General features: G+C 41.9%; 1 non-coding gene across 1 annotated transcript; it reads left to right on the top strand.

Moving 5' to 3' along the window:
• Positions 1-3,287: 3,287 nt before the first annotated feature.
• On the top strand, positions 3,288-3,359 carry TRNAE-CUC (transfer RNA glutamic acid (anticodon CUC)). The gene has a single exon. It is a non-coding gene; the product is annotated as a tRNA-Glu (tRNA).
• The last annotated feature ends 4,170 nt before the right edge of the window (positions 3,360-7,529 follow it).

Below are 7,529 nucleotides of genomic sequence, written 5' to 3'. Positions count from 1 at the left end.
CAGTCTTCTAATATGAGAATGTCAAGAGTTCAGAATTTATTTTCCAGACCACCAAGGTTATATTTAGAAACAAAGACACGCCGGCTTTTTCCTGGAAATTTCTTTAAAGATAAATGTACCACCTATGAGATATTCTTACCCCCAAATTGAATGTGAATTAGAAATCTACTGGAGCTCCCGTCGTGGCGCAGTGGTTAACGAATCTGACTAGGAACCATGAGGTTGCAGGTTCGGTCCCTGCCCTTGCTCAGTGGGTTAAGGATCCGGCGTTGCTGTGAGCTGTGGTGTAGGTTGCAGACGCGGCTCGGATCCCGAGTTGCTGTGGCTCTGGTGTAGGCCGGTGGCTACAGCTCTGATTCGACCCCTAGCCTGGGAACCTCCATATGCCGCGGGAGTGGCCCAAGAAATAACTAAAAAGACAAAAAAAAGAAAAAAAAAAAGAAAGAAATCTACTGCCAGTTTAAGGAAATACTGGGGGCAGAAATATGTTAAACACCATGGAGATGCTATCAGCAAAATTTAAAGCATAGGAAATTCTACAGGACAAATAATCTGGTTTCAACAACTAAGTAGCAGGATTTAAAAAAAAAAAAAAAGCAGGAGTTCCCATCGTGGTGCAGCAGAAATGAATCCGACTAGGACTGTGAGGTTGTGGATTTGATCCTGACCTCTCTCAGTGGGTTAAGGATCCTGTGTTGCTCTGGCTGTGGCTTAGGCCAGCAGCTGCAGCTCCAGCTCCAATCCAACCCCCTAGTCTGGGAACCTCCATGTGCCACAAGTGCGGGCCTTAAAAAAAAAAAAGGCAGAAGGAAGTATTATGTCTATAAGAGAGATGTAATAATAAATGCAGTATATGGATCTTGTGTGAAATAATAAGGGAGATCTGAACACTGACAATATTTTATGATGTGAAGATATTAGGTGTAATATGGTGTATGGTTTTTACTGCAATAGCTTTATCTGTAAATAGTGTTTACATATATGATATTTTCCTTCTTTTTTTTTTCCTTTCTTTCTTTTTTTTAGGGCCACACCCAAGGTATATGGAAGTTCCCGGGCTGGGGGTCGAATTGGAGCTGTAGCCACTGACCTATGCCATAGCCACAGCCACGAGGGATCTGAGCCGCATCTGTGACCTATACCATACCTCATGGCAACGCCGGATCCTTAACCCACTGAGTAAGGCCAGGGAGCGAACCTGCATCTTCATGGATACTAGTCAGGTTCGTTAACCACTGAGCCATGATGGGAACTCCTCTGATATTTTCTTTGAAATAATTATTGTGAGAAGTAGGGGTAAAAGTATGTCAAGCTTCCTCAATATGGGTGCTATTGACATTTTGAGCCGATAACTCTGTTATGGGGGCTACCCTGTGCGCTGTATGCTGTTTAAAAGCATCGCTGGCCTTTACCCACCAGCTGCTGGTAACATTCCCCAGTTGTGATGATGAATAATGTCACCAGACATTGACAGATATCCCCTGTGGGGCAGAATAACCCCTAGTTGAGAGTTATTAATATACATAAAACAAGGAGTTCCCATTGTGGTGCAGCAGTATCGGGAACAAGACTGGCCTTGGGTTGATAACTGCTGAAGTTAGTGTATATGAATACAAGAGGACTCATTATTCTGTTTACTCTATATACATTTGAAACTTTCAGTAGTGATTTTTAAAAAAATACATTAGCTGGAGTTCTCCTGTGGCACAGCGGGATAAGGATCTGGCATTGTTACTGCACCACCTTGGATTGCTGCTGTGGCTCAAGTTCGACCCATGGCCCGGGAACTTCCACATCCCGAGGGCTTGGCCAAAAAAAATGAATGAATGAGTGAATGAATAAACAAACATATTAACTTAAAATGAGGGAAGAGGAGGAAGAAATACCGCAAAGCAATTGACAGTAAGAACCTTGTAGCCACAAATATTTGAACTAATTAATTTTTTTTTTTACATACCATTTGTTTGATGTAGTATAAATACAGCTAAGAGATGTGATATAGTGAAATACATTACCAGTAGAGGTTTTGGAATTTGTGACTCAGATAATGTCGAAAATGATATAGCCAGATATCTTTTGGAGATGACTTTGGTGCAGAAATTATTTAAAGGATTGAGGATGGTGTAGATGGTGGCCCTTGGGCTGTATGTGGGCCTTTAGATGTGTTTTGTTTAGCCTACATGGCAGTAGCCTACACATTGTCTTTAAAAATTGAATTTATTGTCAGTTTTAAAAAATCAAATGATTTCCATAAATAGAGACAAAAGACAAATGACAAAGCTGAGAGAAAATATATGCCATGTATTTCACAGATAAATAGCTAATTTCTCTTTCTTTTTTTTTTTGTCATTTTGCCTTTTCTAGGGCCACTCCCACAGCATGTGGAGGTTCCCAGGCCAGGGGTCTAATTGGAGCTGTAACCACTGGCCTACACCAGAGCCACAGCAAAGCGGGATCTGAGCCGCATCTGCAACCTACACCACAGCTCATGGCAACGCTGGATCCTTAACCCACTGAGCAAGGCCAGGGATCAAACCCTCAGCCTCATGGTTGTTAGATACGTTAACCTCTGTGCCATGACGGGAACTCCCTAATTTCTTTAACTTATCAAGCTCTAAAACGTTGAGAGAAATAGTCACTAACTCAATAGAAAAATGGGCAAAGACAGGAAGTCAGTTCCCAGAAAAAGATATAAATTGTCCCTGAGTACATGAAACGGTACTCAACTTTACTTATAATAAGAAATATGGGAGTTCCCGTCATGGCGCAGTGGTTAACGAATCCGACTAGGAACCATGAGGTTGCGGGTTCAGTCCCTGCCCTTGCTCAGTGGGTTAAGGATCCGGCGTTGCCGTGAGCTGTGGTGTAGGTTGCAGACGCGGCTCGGATCCCGAGTTGCTGTGGCTCTGGCGTAGGCCGGTGGCTACAGCTCCAATTCGACCCCTAGCCTGGGAACCTCCATATGCCGCGGGAGCGGCCCAAGAAATAGCAACAACAACAACAATAACAACAACAACAACAACAACAAAAAGACAAAAAAAAAAGAAATATGCAAATTAACTGAGAAGCCATTTCTTTCCTATCAGATTAGCAGACATTCAAAAGCTTTACAAAGTACTTGTGGTAGGCAGAATTCTAAAATGCCCCTCACCATGATATTTGACCTCTGGAGTTATACCCTTGAATAAGTTATGTTATCTAGCAAAGGCAGTTGAATTTTATGATCGTATTTAAGATCCCCAAATCAGTTCTCACTAATTAATCAAATGGGGACTGATCCTGGGAGTTTCCTGGTGGTCTAGTGGTTAGGATTCAGCACTCTCACTGCTGCAGCCCAGGTTCAATCCCTGGTCTGGGAACTGAGATCCCATATCAAGCCACTGCACCTGTGGCCAAAAAAAAAGGGAGAGGAGTGGGACTGATGCTGGTTCCCCTGACTTAACCAGTAGGATGCCCTTCAGCAGAGGGCTCAGACCTTTCTTGAGTTAGAGACATTCTCCTATTGGCCTTGGAGAAGCAAGCACCATGAGTTTTATAGCCCCAAAGAAATGAGTTCTGCCAACAACTGGAATGAGCTTGGAGCCAGAATCTTCCCCAGTGGAGCCCTCAGATGAGAGTGCAGCCTGGCCAGCACCCCCTATAGTGCTGTGTAAGACTCTGAGCACAGGGCCCAGTTAAGCTGTGCGCAGATGCTTTTTTTTTTTTTTTTTTTAATGTTATGGGCACACCCGCGGCATATGGAAGTTCCTGGGCCAGGAATCAAACCTGCACCTTTGCAGCGACCCAGGCTGCTGCAGTCAGATTCTTACCTCACTGCGCCACCACAGCAACCCCAAGCTGTGCTCATATTCTCTTTTTTTCATTATGTAAAAGATATGCATCAAAAGAAATTGATAATAGTGAAAAACTGGAAGTAATTTACAACTCCAGCATTTTAGGGGACTGCTCAGATTGTTGACACCAAAACTTTGAGAAAATGTGTTTTGTTTCGGAGTTCCTGTGTGGCTCAGCAGGTTAAGGATCTGGTGTTGTCACTGCAGTGATTTCGACTCTGCCGGGGTGAGGGTTCAGTCCTTACCCAGGAAATTCCACATGCCACAAGTGCAGCCAGAAATGCATTTTGTTTTAAGCCACTAGGAGCTTAGCAATGTGCTCCACAGTAGCAAAAAAACGAGTAGAAAACTCTGTCGGTGAGACTTGACAACAGGTATTCTCATGCATGGCTAGTGGGAGCGCAAAATGTTGAAAGCCCTGTGGAATTTGGCAATATGTGCATTTCCGCAGTGTCTGTATGTACATTGACTTTTGATAACAATTCCACTTCTAGGAATTTACTCTGAATATAAACTATTATAAACCTGTAATAATGTGCTCAGGGCTTTTCACTATGCATTATTTATAATACCTAAATATTGGAAACAACCCAATTATGCATCCATAGGAAACAGGTTGCATAAATTATGGTTTCTGTATACAATGTAGTACTGTGAAACCGTAGTAAAAGAATTAGGAAGATCTCTGAGATGGAGAATTCCTAGAATGTAGCATTAAATGAAAAGAGTAGAGTGAGAATATATCTAGCATTCTACTTTTAGTAAACAAAGAAATAAGAATATATGTGTTATGTGTTTGCTTATTTATATAAAAAGAAACACGGAAAGGCTAAATCAGAAACCAATGAAAATGAAAAGTCGTCACTCAGGAGAGTGGGGAACAGGAGGAAAATGAGTCTTTTGATTGTATATATAAAAAATTTTGAACTCTGTAAATGTTTTACAAATGCAAACACTTAAAACCTCTATTAATGCTGTGGATGTGGCATTATGTAGTGGGATATGTACCAATAGTTGCAATCTATTTTGAAATATTTCAAAAATATAAGATGGATGGATATGGGGATATTTAGATGAATGTGTAAAGTGAACATAGTAAAATGTTAACGGTAGAATTTAGGCAGTGGGTATACAGGTGTTCACTGTAAGATTTTTTTTTAACTTCACTCTATGTTTAAAAATTTTAAAGCAAAATGGAAAAACCCTGTGGGGAACTTCCACATACCTTGGGCATGGCCAAAAAAAAAAGCAAACCTTAAACCAATTCAAACTGTGCATCAAATTGATAATGTAACCACACAGAAAAAATAATTCATTCAAGTACATTTTGAACACAGTACTCTCTTACACTCTTGGTGGGATATATTCAAAGGACAAAAAATTTCAAAGAAATCTTGAGCTTTTCTCATTAGGAATCTCCATTGACTTCATGACAAGCAATCATCCTGATCTCCTGAGTTAAAGTAAATACCAGGACACAGTATTATTCCTAAAATAGGCTGCTTAGATTCAATTTCAGCATATTGATAATCTTGCCATAATTCACCAAACAGTATTATTCATGGCATATAGTTCCGGGAAGAATTTTTTTTACTACCCACTAGGTGGCAGTGCTGTCTAACCTAATTAAAAGCAGACATTGAATTTGAGACATTTATCTAACGTCTATATATTGTTTTTCTCACCTGTTGAGCAAACCAGACTTTCATTAATATCTATGCAAAGTAATGTTCTTCAGAATTTTAATAATAAAAGAAAAATAAATCCTATTTCCCCACCCAAGGGCTATGTTAAATCAAATTCAAAATCCCTGGGTTGGTGGGGACTTCCAGAGGTCTACTAGTTAGTTCCTTTACCTACCTTCAAATTGTATAACTCTTCTACTCTATTATCTTTTCTCTGCCTGGAAAATATGACATTTCTCCAAGTTCAGTTCCAACATTTAGCATAACGTCAAGTGGTTCATTCATTCATTTATTTGTCATTCTTCATAAGGCAAACAGTTTCTGAGCAATGACCATATGCCAGGTAATTTGCTTGGTATTGGGGCTATAATGTGCCCACAGACACAGTCTGCTGCCCTTGATGAGATTATTACCAATATTATCAATTTCTCTGGCAGTTGGCCTTCCCAGAAAAATGGAAGAGTGGGTGTGGCGCCTAGTAGCATGGCTTGCTCTGCTCTTCTAAGCTCCAGAGGAGGAAAGGTCTCACTATTATAAGAAATAGAGGCCCAGTGGGGGAAAACAGACAAGTGAATAATTACGAGGCAGTGTGAGAAATGCAAGGGGTAAGTAGAGGGTGCTGTGAAGCACAGAGGAAAGGGAAGTCCAGCTAGTCTTAAGAGCAGTCCAGGAAACCTTCCCAGATAAAATGGCATCTGAGACTGACATGCAAAGGAGAAATAGACACTAGACAGGCAGGGAGCAGATGGAACATGGGAGAGAGGGAAGGGCTGTGCAGGTTGCAGACATTGGAGGGGGAGGAATAGCACCTCATTCGAATCTGTATCCACAGTGCCCAACCCAGTGTGTGGCCCATGACAGACCTACACTGAACACGACCCTTACTCTGATGCTGTCACACAGTGTGACTTTGGACGGATCACCCCACTCTTCTCGGAGCCTAGATGTCCTCAGTCTGAAGGTGAATAAGACCACGTAAGGACATTGTGGAGAGAGAGATGAGAGGCTCAAGACCTAAGCCTGAGGACCTCAGGTGCTTAAGAGACAGGGAGAAAAAGGGAGTTAAGCAAGGAAGCTTGGGACTCAGCAACCCAAGGGGCAGGAGAAACCAGGTGAGCATGGTATATTAGAGAAGAGCATTTCAGGAACTTAGAATTGATCACTGTCCAAAATCAACAATTTAATTTCCTAATTTAAGAAATAGTCAAAAGTGACCACTAATTTTTCAGTAAAAAGTTGCTGTTAGAGTTGGTAGGAAAAGATTCTGTGGCCTGTTGGGTGCAGCAGTCACACTGCAGTGGGTTGAGAACAGAGTAGCAGGTAAACCCAGGGAGCCATCAGGTACAGAAAACTCCAAGGAAATCTGGCAGTGGAGTTCCCATTGTGGCTCAGCAGGTTAAGAACCCAACTAGGGGGTTCCCATTGTGGCTCAGCAGAAATGAATCTGACTAACATCCACGAAGATGCGGTTCGATCCCAGCCTTGCTCAGTGGATTAAGGATCCGGTGTTGCCATGTGCTGTGGTGTCGGTCACAGACGTGGCTCAGATCTGTGGCCAGCAGCTACAGCTCCAATTGGACCCCTAGCCTGGGAACCTCCATGTGCCGAGAGAGTGGCCCAAGAAATGGCAAAAAGACCAAAAAAAAAAAAAAAAAGGTGTACTGAGCTTATTAGACACCTAGAGTAGACCTTCTGTTTATTTTTATAAGACTTTACTTTTTTAAGAGCAGTTTTAGATTCCCAGCAAAACTGAGCTGATGGTGCAGAGATTTCCTATATAATCCCTGCCCTGACACGTGTGTAGCCTCCCACATTACCACCATCCCTCACCGGAGTGGAACATGTGCACCTGCACTGACACATCTTTATCACCCAAAATCTGTTGTATCTTAGGTTCGCTCCTGATGGATACATTCTGTGGGTTTGGACAAATGTACAGTGACATGCATACATTGTTGTAATAACATGCAAAGTATGTTCATTGCCCTGAAAGTCTTTAGTGAGCCACCTA

Source organism: Phacochoerus africanus, chromosome 9, assembly GCF_016906955.1.
Source record: "Phacochoerus africanus isolate WHEZ1 chromosome 9, ROS_Pafr_v1, whole genome shotgun sequence".
Taxonomy (NCBI): domain Eukaryota; kingdom Metazoa; phylum Chordata; class Mammalia; order Artiodactyla; family Suidae; genus Phacochoerus; species Phacochoerus africanus.
The sequence above is the reverse complement of the archived record's forward strand: the minus strand, read 5'-3'. Positions and strand labels throughout refer to the sequence as shown.